The sequence below is a fragment of the Pan paniscus genome, chromosome 7, assembly GCF_029289425.2.
Source record: "Pan paniscus chromosome 7, NHGRI_mPanPan1-v2.0_pri, whole genome shotgun sequence".
Taxonomy (NCBI): domain Eukaryota; kingdom Metazoa; phylum Chordata; class Mammalia; order Primates; family Hominidae; genus Pan; species Pan paniscus.
Window position 1 is genome coordinate 127,399,783 of NC_073256.2, and position 13,681 is coordinate 127,413,463.

The following is a 13,681-nucleotide window of genomic DNA, read 5'->3' on the forward strand; positions in this document are numbered from 1 at the left end:
TATTCAAGTTAGTACTCTCTCTGTGTCTCAGATTTTTCACTTATGAGACTTAAATAGTTATCAAAATCAAAGGTTTTTATGAGAATCAAATGAATTACTACATGAAAAGTGCTTAGGACAGTGCCTGGCATAAAGTACTTAGTAGAGGTTATTCTTTCACTATTACTATTATTATTATCATTATTAATGAATACAACATCTCATAGAGAGGTAAATTGACTTACCCATGATAACCTTGTTAGTGCTGGGTGAAAACATGTTTTAAACACAAATTTGCTGACTCCAAATATGCATTATTTTATCTTTATCTCATGAGATAATTCATCATGCTACATATGATGCTATTTTTTATATATAGCATAGTGGGGGGGAAATGTAGAAATCAATAAGTTAGTCTTTAATATTACTCTATTACTGACCCAAAATAACATGTTACAACATGGTTATGAATGTAGATATTTCATATAAATATATTATGTATTTATTTTATCTAAGTATGTAAACATTTATTGGGCTGAAATAAGTGGAAAATATTGCTCATAAAGATAAATTTCTACTGTGCTAAGAACAGGTAAAATGGCATACTGACTTGGTATAAGACTTAATCATGTGAGGCAGAAATGAACTTCAATCAGTTATCTAAAGTGCTGTACATCAAGGCACATATTTGCTGTATACTTTGACTAAATGAAAAGCTTATGAGAAACTCAAAAGATGTGGTTACTGGAATTTCTTAACCCACAGTAGTGATGATTCATCCAGATTCTGCATCTTGTAATTTCTACTGAGGCAATATCTTTCTCCTTCTGTAACAACCCGTGATTCCAGGGAAATCATTTTCCTTAGTAAGTCACAGGGTTAACTGGAAGAAAGAATTTTGTAGGTCAAGAACTGACTATCTGTTCTTGGTCACCCTTTGAAGGTAGTGTAAATATAAAACTATCATTGCTACCTGAATGTCGGGAAAAAATAGAGGCATCAGGAAATATGGGGAAGGAAACTTTGATTAATAACAAAGATATTATATTTGAACATAATATACTGTACATCAAATTCTGCTTAGAGGGATGAGGCTTGGTGGTAAAAGTAAGACAATAAGAATTCTCACAGCTATTTTAATAACAAGGAATGAACATGTGACATCCAGTACTATACCCAGAGAGTTTTCAGTTTTGTTTCCAGGTGACACAGACAAAGTGTAATGTAAGCACAGCTTCATTAGATCTAATAAAAATATTCAATTCCTTGTCACAATTTCTACATCCAAGTTATTGGATTCTCCAGCTTGGGGTCACAAACAAAATTTTCTGTAGGAGAATAGATCAGCATTCAGTTACTTCACATGAGCCTGAGGGATGGAGGGTTGAAATCATTTCTTCACAGGATGGCCTGTAGGTGTTAGAGGTAATTGGATTTCGCACAATTCAAGTGGCTTTAGGGTAACAATAGTCTCTCATGGATCCACTGAAGATCTTCTGTTGCATGTGACTGGACATGATATTTGTACCTGAATACAAGAAAGTTCGCAAACCAAATACTTATAGCTAGCTGCCAACTTAACTTCGAAGGTTTCAGCTTCAATGATGATACTTTTAATGAAATGTCAATGCTTTGTTTAAAACTGGATGCTTGTATCATCAAACCCAATGCTCATTCAAATATTTGACTTGCAAAAGATGTTGGAGGAATTATTGGCAGCCTCAATGAATAATCATGTATTGGAATTTAGCTTGTAATGATTCTATTTTTCTAGTCATTGGTAACCTCTTCCTGGGCTACAAAACACTGAACCAACTTAGGTGAGGTCTGAACTTTTGCTATTTTAGATATAGCCAGAGTCAGGACATGAATTTCTTTGGGAATTATTTTGGAAAATGTTTGCATGCCTTTGAGGAATAGATTTATTTTAAAAATAGGGTAATATGAAGAGTTGTAACCTATTTCTCAAATCCTCCCCCAAATTTTAATTTTTACCCAACATATGAATTCACATAATTGAAATAGTTATATAAATCTACACGATTAGATAGAAAATACAACACTCCCTGCTACACTCTTTTTCTGAAGGTGATTACACTCACCTCATTTTAATGAGGTTTAAGGCATAAGGTCATTGTGTAAAGTGGCTGCTAGGATTCTTTTGTTATATACAGGTAGACAAGAGTAAAGGATGGTTTCTAACACATGAAAGTGTGGGTAAACAACCCAAGGAGAGACTAGCGTGAAGATTTATTGTGTCCACTGTACAGTTGTTATGCATTTAGGTTCAAATATTTTACTATTATAAATAATGCTATAATATAATATCCTTGTAAAGAAAACATTGCATATTTGTGTATTAATACATCAATGTTTATGATTAATTTCAGAAATTAAATGCCAATTCAAACAGAATGTACGTTTTCCAATTTTATAGAAAGAAAGTTTAGGCCTGTTTATGTTGTCATCAGTAGTGACTGGGTGTGAATGAGAGTGCTTCTCTGCAAAGTCTCCAAAATTAAGTGTTATCAATTTTTTTAAGTCTTTGCCTATCTAACTGGTAAATGTATTTTGATAAGGGTAAAATGTATTTCATTTTAATAAAGTTTATATTAGTGATTAAACATTAGGAAGTTTATGTATTTCAATGCTGAAATGGGGTTTCTCAATAGAAAACTATTTAAAGGCAGTCTAACATCCGTTTAGCTTTCTTACACCCCCACACTAGTGGACTCACCCTACCCTTGCTAAGATTACATTTTAAAAGAAAACCATGACTAATTCCTACTTTGAAAAGCTTACACATTAAACATGCAGTCAACGTCTCTTCTTTCACACTCTTTCCTTGCTTTGAATCCGTTATATTTGTTGGATATATATCATTCTCATTAATTTGTTCACTCTTTTTAAGACGGAAATTATATCTCATTAATCTTTTTTTTTTTTAAATGAAACATTTTATTCTGGATAGTTTTTTTTAACTCCTAGTCATTTCTCTATGTCTAGAAGTTTTAACAAATTATTTTTATAGTTAAAGTTGACAGATATTTTGCTTTGTAATTTTTTCCCATTACCTTTATATACAAAAGTCTTTCTATCTACAGATTAGAGAAATTTCACTTGGTTATTTCTTCTAAATTTTAAGTACTACATTGTAATATATAATTTACCTGCAATTTATGTTTTATAATGTATAATGGGAGTATAATGGGATAAAGGTATCTATTTTACTTTTGATTTTTTACAAATAGTTGTATCAGTATCATTTTAAAAATAATGCATGCATTCTTCATTTGTTTGTTAGGTCTGAGCAACTATAGGTGGTCTTTCCACAGCACTTAGGCAACTCGCAGGAGGGTAAGCAGATTTTAAAAGCAAGCATCCTGAGAGCAAACATTCTAAAAGCCTCAGGTGGAAGCTGCTTGACTTCATAACTTTCGAAGCTAGGTTAAGGAAATCCCAAATCCCACTTTCACTGCCTTCTATAGGCCAAACAAGTCACTAATGCGAGGCCAGTCATGAAAGGAACCAAATTAAGCTTTATCTCTCAATATGAAGACTAGAAAATAACTTTTGGCCATTTTTAATTTACCAAACCCTGCACTCTTGCCACATATTGTTTACATTTCCCCCCACATTCAGTGAAGGCTCACCCCTTCCCAAGAGCCTCAGAATGGGATGAGATTCTGATTCATCTTTATATCTTCCCTAAACCCAGTGTCTCAATACAATGCTCAATACACTTTCGTTATGTAAGCTTTTTGCCTATATGGCTCAGGAGAGTAGGCTTTTTTCTTTGAGCAGATCTGGATATTTGGCCTGGGCACTATACCTAGCTCTATGTCAGGCAAGAGCTTTTTCTCTGGACCAGTTTTCCTATACATACAACTGGAAAGTTCAACTAGATAACCACTAAAGGTTTTTTGTTTTTTTTTTTTTTAATCTAAAATCCTATAATACTTTGCCTTTTTATTACAAGTGAACAATTTCTGTTTATATTATAAAATAGAATTTAAATAATGTTGTCTAATTGCAAAGTTTTACCTAACAAATCTACAGAGTATATTTCCTTTCAAATGCGGTTATTACTTACAAAATGGAAGTTTAGTCATCACCTCTCCACAGTGTGTTAGCCCCATCTAGTGAATGATTAATGAATTCTCAAAAGCCAATAGCATATGAACTTTTTTAAAGCTACTGCTGAATCATATGTCATCTTATTTCTAGACTTGGAGCAGCCTTTGCTATTTCAGATGTAGCCAAGATTGAAAGAGGAATTGATTGTGAGATTAATTTTAAAAATGTTTGTATGCCTTTGTAGAATAGATTTATTTTAAGAATAGGGTTACATAAAGAGCTATAATTTATTTCTCAAATCCTCCCCCACGTTTTAATTTTTACTCAACATTTAAATGCTTGTAGTTGTAATAGTCAAACAATTCTATATGATTAGATACACAAAACAGAAATCCATGCCACTCTTTTCCCCTAATTTCTTTCCCTAAAGGCAATTACACTCACTTAATTTTAGTTATTTTAATACTTGCTTCTATGCCTGAAATAACATGCTTATTATTACTCCTTGATTTTTTTCAACTTTAGGCTATAGAGAAGAAGAGGAGTTAATGCTTTTTGTTTTCTTTTCTGAGGATATATCATATATGTGAGTAGAAATTTCGATAACTTTCCTTTCCTGCTCACTTTCCCACCACTCCCCAACTGAAACTGTCATGTTTATCATTTGCTTAGTTTTCAATGTGTTTCTCATTAATCCAGTCTCAAATTGGTTATTCACTAAAACCAAGACTGCAGACACCTCAGGTATTCTATTTGTTCCATCTTTCTGAACAAGTCTTTCTCAAAACTTTCTCACTTGCTCCAATGCTAGTTTGCCCTCCTTGCCTGGGACATAGCTGTTATCCTGGATTTGCCTGGGAGGTCTTCTCATCTTCTGCCCATGTTGTTGTGTCTCTTGTTTTCTGTATATGTCTTACTGTCTCAGGTTTAGAGAGATGAAATGTGCCCTCCAGCAACTTCAGGAGAAAGAATACTTGGGAAATATGTTTTTGAGACTTTGCGTCATGGGTACAATGACTTGTTATTCAGCATGAATTCCAAATGTCTTTTAGAGTATGGAAAGCTAAAAATCATATTTTCGAGACTTCCATACAGTGGGGTTCTAAAAGTCCTGTAATTTGTACAAATAAGATACACTTACACAAATTTCAAATTTATTAATGAGGAATCACCAAGCTTTGTTGGAAAGCACCACTGTGGACAGGTGTATTTTGATCATGGAGGCCTCCTGAGTGTGGTAACTTTTGAATAGACGAGGAGGTAGTAGTCCTTTGGTGGCCTGGTTTGTTAGCAAAGCTCTCAAAGTCATTCCTGAAAGCCCAACATAAAGTCTGTTTCTTCAGTCATTTGATACCCTGCCATACTACTTAACACTAACTATGGTTGTCTCTGTTTCCTGCACTGAGCCTTGAATGGGATATCTTACAGGTGCAAGTTTGGTTAGATATAGAATTCTAAATTTAAAATAATTTTTGTGTATATATTTTAGTTTTCTTGCTATGAAATATGAAGCCTTACTAGTCCCTCATCCAATGTATGTGACTTTTTCTTCTCCTTTTGTGGAAGCTTAGGTGAGCTGTTCTTTGACTCTAGTGATTTGAAAATGAAAGATAAGTTCATTGTAGATTCTGGATATTAGCCCTTTGTCAGATGAGTAGATTGCAAAAATTTTCTCCCATTCTGTAGGTTGCCTGTTCACTCTCTGGTAGTTTCTTTTGCTGTGCAGAAGCTCTTTAGTTTAGTTAGATCCCATTTGTCAATTTTAGCTTTTGTTGACATTGCTTTTGGTGTTTTAGACGTGAAGTCCTTGCCCGTGCCTATATCCTGAATGGTATTGCCTAGGTTTTCTTCTAGGGTTTTTATGGTTTTAGGTCTAATCCATCTTGAATTAATTTTTTTATAAGGTGTAAGGAAGGGATCCAGTTTTAGCTTTCTACATATGGCTAGCCAGTTTTCCCAGCAGCATTTATTAAATAGGGACTCCTTTCCCCATTTCTTGTTTTTGTCAGGTTTGTCAAAAATCAGATAGTTGTAGATATGTGGCATTATTTCTGAGGGCTCAGTTCTGTTCCACTGATCTATATCTCTGTTTTTGTACCAGTACCATGCTGTTTTGGTTACTGTAGCCTTGTAGTATAGAAATTTACAAGAAAAAAACAAACAACCCCATCAGAAAGTGGGCGAAGGATATGAACAGACACTTCTCAAAAGAAGACATTTATGCAGCCAAAAGACATATGAAAAAATGCTCATCATCACTGGCCATCAGAGAAATGCAAATCAAAACCACAATGAGATACCATCTCACACCAGTTAGAATGGTGATCATTAAAAAGTCAGGAAACAACAGGTGCTGGAGAGGATGTGGAGAAATGGGAACACTTTTACACTGTTGGTGGGACTGTAAACTAGTTCAACCATTGTGGAAGTCAGTGTGGCGATTCCTCAGGGATCTAGAACTAAAAATACCATTTGACCCAGCCATCCCATTACTGCGTATATACCCAAAGGATTATAAATCATGCTGCTATAAAGACACATGCACATGTATGTTTATTGTGGCACTATTCACAATAGCAAAGACTTGGAACCAACCCAAATGTCCAATGATAGACTAGATTAAGAAAATGTGGCACATATACACCATGGAATACTATGCAGCCATAAAAAATGATGAGTTCATGTCCTTTGTAGGGACATGGATGAAGCTGGAAACCATCATCCTCAGCAAACTATCGCAAGAACCAAAAACCAAACACTGCATGTTCTCACTCATAGGTGGGAATTGAACAATGAGAACACATGGACACAGGAAGGGGAACATCACACACTGGGGCCTATTGTGGGGTGGGGATAGCAGGGAGAGATAGCATTAGGAGATATACCTAACGTTAAATGACGAGTTAATGGGTGCAGCACACCAGCATGGCACATGTATACATATGTAACAAACCTGCACGTTGTGCACATGTACCCTAGAACTTAAAGTATAATTTAAAAAAAATGAAAGATAAAATGGCTGAGTTAATCTGTTTTCTTCCTTCGTGCTGGGCACTAGATGGGTCCTTTCAATGTACAAACTCATGGTCTTATTTGTGGAAGATCTCTTAATTGTTTCAGAGAGTATTTCTTTTCCTCAGTTTTTGCTGTTCATTTGTTTTGGAACTGCTATCTTTTGGCTATTGAAATTTGTGCAATGGTCTGCTGATTTAGTTTTATCTTTTATCTCTTATTTTCATCCCCTTTTAAAAACTTTTAAAAAATAACAGGTGTCCTAAATTCTGCCTTTGAACATATGAATATTTTAAAACCTTTTGCTATAATTTTCTTTAATTTTCAAGGGCACTTCTTTTTTATTATCTTAATGCTTCATTTTGATAGTATCTGGGTCTAATTTTATTATTATAATATTTTCCTTTTTAATATATGCATACTAACACTTCATGGTCTCTGTTCCCTTTAAATTACCCTTTTCTGTTTTTACTTGGCCTTGATTTTTTCGTAGAGGCTTCCTTCAAGTGTCTCATAATCTATGATGCTGCTCGCCTGTAACAGTGAGGAACTTAAAGGCTGGTTGAGGACTTTGAGAACATGATTGGATTTGCTCACTGTGAGCTTTACTACAGGATGTTCTGGCAGGGCTGTGTAGCCATACTGTTCATATTCCTCAAAGCAGAAACTAACTAGTTTTCTTTTGAAGGGCAAAAGCCTAGATGTCACTTATTAATAAGAAATAGTTCTTTTCTCCACAGTCTCTAGAAGGACTGGAAGCTACCAATTCCACAGCACTTTGGTAATTCTGGATGGTAAACTGAGTTGCCCCTTGAAATTCCTCATTGCAATTTAAGCTTTGGCTTACTCAAATGCATCTGCATTTCGACGTCTAAATCTGTATTACTGGTTTGTCTCTGCTCTCTCCTTTGTGGATTGGCCTTTTGAAACAATTTCCCTTTCTGAGGAGATTTGGAAAAGAGGAAAAAGAGGTGTGTTCTGAATACTCATAATCCATTTTTAATTTTGGATTTCATTTTTTTTGTACTGATATAATTCTTGAGGCAATACACCATTTCATAAGTGAATGCAAGGGTATGTGTATGTGTGTGTGTGTGTGTGTGTGTAATGCATATATACGTCTATCTATCTATCTATCTATCTATCTATCTATCTATCTATCTATCTATCTATTATCTATCTGATTTGCATGGTCAACTGTGCTGTCAGTGAATACAGAACGGGAAAGTAGTTTGGGGGAAGGGTTTGTGAGGCTGAGTAGTGATAAAAAAGTAAAAATTAGATAACAAAATAAAATTTACCTCTTTGTCTTAGCTACTCCCTGTCAGGGACGTAGAGACTTTTGGAAGAAGTTGGTTTTTGTTTTCATTGCCACAAGGGCACAGTTCGATAAATTAGTCCCTTAAAGTGTTTAAGTATTAAACCTATAAAAATTTACTGAAAGTGTAATTTACTAAATAATTCAGGTGATTTTGAAAAGTAGTGTAGCTTCTTAGAATGTAGCTAGACAGCAAGAACAATCTACTGCAAAAAAACTGTATTTAGGCAGAAGAAGAGGGAAAGTTAAAGTAATGACTAGTTTAAATTTTGTCATAAAAGTATTTTCATATTTGCCATATAGATAAAGATCTTGTGAATCCAGGGAAAAGTAGAATTAGGTAAGACAACTAATGTGGCCATAGTGGGGAAAGAACACACATTTATTTATCTATTCCTGTATTTGGCAAATATATATTGACACTTATGAGAGATATAACAATTAACTACATTCTGAAAACTTTGCTTTCTACAGGATCATGGCAAACAAACACAAACTTTTATAAGAAGTGCAAAAGTGAAAATGTTATGTACATCAATGTGGCCAGGCCAGAGCCCTCTGTGTTGGTGACTGTTTTTACTTAGAAATCCAAAAGGGATGTGAGGAGGATCCATGTAGATATGTGGGAGAAGAGGAGTCAGGGGAAAAGACACTTTTATTGATAAGCCAACTAAAACTAGCTCCAGCAAAACAAAACAAATAACAAACACAAAATATAAGCCTCCTCAAAATTAGGAGATCCAAAACTTAGGCATGATATAACTAAAAGGAGTCAGTTGATGTCATCAGAAATACCTGTTCTCACCATCCCCCCATACCCCTCAATACAACTCTTTTTCTCAGTTTTAGTTTCATTTCCTTTTTTGAGCATGCTTTCCCCATGTAACAATAGGATGATCCCTGGTAGACTAGTATGTATATGTATATCATCCTTACACATTGTGATCTTACGGAAAAAGAGCACAGCCCTTATTGGGCCAGAATGTATGTCAACCACTCAAAGGGCTTATGGCTGGCCTTGTTTAGGCCCAGTGCCTGTCCTTGTGTCAACTATGTTCTTCTCATAGTAATGTACTCTGACTGGCTAGCCTGAGTGACACCCATATCCCTTTTTGTTATTGTTATTATTGTTTTGTTTTAGTAGAGTCGAGGTTTCACTATGTTGCCCAGGCTGGTTTCCAGCTCCTGGGCTCAAGCAATTCTCCCGCCTTGGCCTCCCAAAGTGCTGGGATTACAGGTGTGAGCCACCTAACATTCCCAGCCAACATGATTGACAGCTAAAATCTGTTAGAATTGGGGAGGAATCATTCTTAACAGTTCCCCAAATTAAGAAAATGCAATGAAGGCTAAACACACACACACACACACACACACACACACACACACACACACACACACGATTAAATTTAAGTATGGACACTTCAAAAGGAAATTGTTGGTGGGACCAACTCTGTTTTTCTAAGACATACTTTGAAAAACATTGTTTGTTTGCAGAGTGATTAGTAGGATTTAATGTATTGTTATCTTAGGAAGTGACTTCAGCTTTAGAAGCAATGCTAGAAAAGGACTATGCTCTGAAAAATAATAAAAGAAGTCCGCTGGAACTTGGTCCTGGCCTAATTTCAAGGGAGATGGACAAAGGGGTGATTATAAAGCCTTTATTATGTGCAGCTTACCTTGCTAGATTAAGACTGGGGACCAAGGCCTGAGGAAGGAATTGAAAGTGCACATGGCTGGAGTAGGTTCAGGCAGGATAGGTTCGATTACCTTGCAATAATAAACAACCCAATTATCATTAGCTGAAAACAAAGAAGATTTCTTTCTTCCTCAAGCTACGTGTTCATCATAGATCAGCTGGTGGGCTCTGCTCTCGGTGGTCACTCAGAGACCAGGCAAACAAAATAGCCACCATCTTGAAGCTTTGCGGTCACTATGGCAGAAATAAAGACAGCTCTAGGTGCTTTCATGTATGTAATATATGCTTTGACTTGAGAGGGTGACATGTCACTTTTACTTATGACTCAGTGGCTAGGATGTTATACTACCTTGTTCTTCCTCAAAGGGACCAGGAAGTACAATTCTACTAAGTTCCCGGAAGAGTAAGATCTGGATGGTTTTGGTAAAAATCATGAATGGCTAACACAAATATTTATGCATTGTATTCGCTGTAAAACATGTCAAGGAATTATGGGACAGAAGCACAGTTTAGCAGAAGAAGGGAAAACCTTGACATTGATATAATCAAGGAGTTAGAACAAAAGCTTGTGGAAACTACTAATGGCATACTATGCAAGGTACAGGAATATTAGTGTTAATACTTTTTCTCTTAAACTCTAAAAAAGTATTTAGAATTTATTTAAATTGGATATTAGAAATTACCTGTGCTAAGGTAAGCTTATACATAGAGAAGATTAAACTATACAAACTTAATTTATGATAAATAGCTCTTGGATCCTGGACTGAATCCATTTTTCAGATTATCAAATCAATAAATAAAATATAATTCATGGCCCAGTGCAGTGGCTCACGCCTGTAATCTTAGAACTTTGGGAGGTCAAGGAGGGAGGATTGCTTGAGCCCAGGAGCTTGAGATCACCCTGGGCAGCATAGTGAGAAACTGTCTCTACAAAACATAAAGAATTAGCTGGGCATGGTGGGGCATGCCTGTAGTTCCAGCTACTTGTGAAGCTGAGGTGAAAGAATGCCTTAAGCCCAGAAGTTTGAGGCTGCAGTGAACTGTGATTGATAACACCACTGCACTCCAGCCTGGGTGACAGAGCAAGATTCTATCTTAAAAAATATATGTATAATAGGCTGGGTGCGGTGGCTCACACCTGTAATCCCAGCACTTTGGGAGGCCAAGGCGGGCAGATCACCAGGTCAGGAGATCGAGACTATCCTGGCTAACATGGTGAAACTCCGTCTCTACTAAAAATACCAAAAATTAGCTGGGCATGGTGGCGGGCACCTGCAGTCCCAGCTACTCGGGAGGCTGAGGCAGGAGAATGGCGTGAACCCAGGAGGCAGAGCTTGCAGTGAGCCGAGATCATGCCACTGCACTCCAGCCGGGGCAACAGAGTGATACTCTGTCTCAAAAAAATATATATATATATATATATAAAATATTTATAATATTTTATTATAGTTCTATATAATGATTATGATATTTATTTATATATAATATAAATATATATAATTCAGGATAAAACATTTAGAATATTCTTAAACTGAATAAATGTTAATGAATATAGTAATTCCTTTCTAGTTTTATTTGCTTATAAATTAAAATGGGTGAATTAAAACAATGTCTGCTATAACATACAGAGACTTCTGCAGTTTTCTGTCTGTGGCGTCTCATGTTTTTTAATTAGATTACATTCTTATCACCTTAAACCACTAAAGCCATTGACTTTAGTAGGGATTAAAAACAAGTGAATGGCAGGCAGTTTGCTCCAGGTATGCAGCTTTGTGGTCATCATGTGAATAGAGCGTATCTCTGTGAAATCCTGATACTTGCTAAGCACAATAGATCCAGGGCACTTCTTGAGCCTGTCACTGCAAATTTACCTGGTTCAGTGCACTGGAGATTCATTGCAGGTATGGAAAGAGAAATGGATGAAGATAAATTTTCAGGAGGGTCCAGCATTTGGTCTGGACAGTTAAAAGACTTCACAATCATGTTTTTGTTATCTGTATGATTGTTAAAAATAATTTAGTGTAAACAATGTTTTGCAGGTGTGTGATAATAAGTAAGATCTCTAATAGAGAGGCAATTATTTAATATTTGAAGACCCTTAAACAAAAATCAACCTTTTGGTGCTCATGACTTGGGAAGTCTTAAAATCTGTATCAGAGGGCATATGTTGTCATAAGAGATTACAGATTATTTTTAATTAATGAAATGTATGGCATTTAACATAGAATCAAGAAGATGGATTAGGAAGATTGTGCAGATCCCACTCTCTTGCAGGAGTGGTTTTCATCAATCGAGCAAGCCCAGCAGTATCATGTCAGTGGTTTAGAGTTCTGTTTGTTCTTTGTGCTTCAACATCACAGAGGATTTTGTCACCTGATTTTAGTACATACTTGCTGTTTCTGCCCTCCATGCTTCCTTGCATCTGCCCAGAGTGGTCCTTTTATGCAAAATGCTAAATGTATTGCTTAGAGAAGAGAGTAGGTTTCCCTCAACAAGTTACATGACTGTTTTTGTGCTTGTTATCTCAATGTTTAGATGAATGGCAGAATTTGACCTGAGAGATTATTTTACTACAACACATATGGTGAGAACTTGAGGTGAACACATGTATCGCCCTTATCAATGACTACAAGTGATATTCAGTTTTTACGTGCCATTTGGCTATACATTACTACTGTTAAACTACTGAAATACTTTTATACCTGTTGGTCAATAACTATGACCTTGAATTCCCCCACTGCCCCTAATGTTAGGCCCCAGTTACCCATCCCCTCTTCTTATGATCCAGCAACTAAAAGTTTAAATAACACTTTTCTAGCTCTTTCCACAAGAAAAGCAATGTGACAAACTGAGCTATGCACTATTATTCCAATTTTAGATATGTGAATCCCTAGGTTCAAGCCACTTCAGCACTCTACCCAGGGTCACATTTTTCAACAGAGATTAGATTTAAATTTAGAACTTTCTGCTCTCAAAGTGCTTGAGCTTAATTATTACACTTTATGGCACGTTAAAGGGGGAAGAATGCTTTCTCCATCACCAGAATACATATATACTAACTAACCCAAAGGAAATAGCAACTTCAATGGGCTCAAGTCTCAGCGCTAAGAAGCCAGCCCAGCGCTCTCACTTTGAAAACCTTTCCCTTGTTTCCTAATCATTTATGTAAGTGTCTCTCACTTAAGAATCCATCTAATATCTATTGAACACCCATTGTGAGTTAGTTTTAGTTACAGAATGTAAAAAAGGAACACTTTTACACTGTTGGTGGGACTGTAAACTAGTTCAACCATTGTGGAAGTCAGTGTGGCGATTCCTCAGGGATCTAGAACTAGAAATACCATTTGACCCAGCTGTCCCATTACTGGGTATATACCCAAAGGACTATAAATCATGCTGCTATAAAGACACATGCACACATATATTTATTGCGGCACTATTCACAATAGCAAAGACTTGGAACCAACCCAAATGTCCAACAATGATGGACTGGATTAAGAAAATGTGGCACATATACACCATGGAATACTATGCAGCCATAAAAAATGATGAGTTCATGTCCTTTGTAGGGACATGGATGAAACTGGAAATCATCATTC

At 36.0% G+C, this 13,681-nt stretch overlaps 1 protein-coding gene across 9 annotated transcripts in view; it reads left to right on the plus strand.

Annotated features, from left to right (window-relative positions):
• Positions 1–13,681, plus strand: part of LOC117981491 (putative uncharacterized protein encoded by LINC00269) — a 920,685-nt gene that overhangs the window by 47,861 nt on the left and 859,143 nt on the right. Inside the window, exon 2 of one of the 9 annotated variants that reach the window (XM_063606874.1) lies at positions 4,582–4,642. The exons of the other annotated variants lie outside the window; for them this stretch is intronic. The gene's annotated coding sequence lies outside the window, so the exon portion shown is untranslated. The remainder of the gene's footprint in view (positions 1–4,581; positions 4,643–13,681) is intronic. 9 annotated transcript variants of the gene reach the window in all.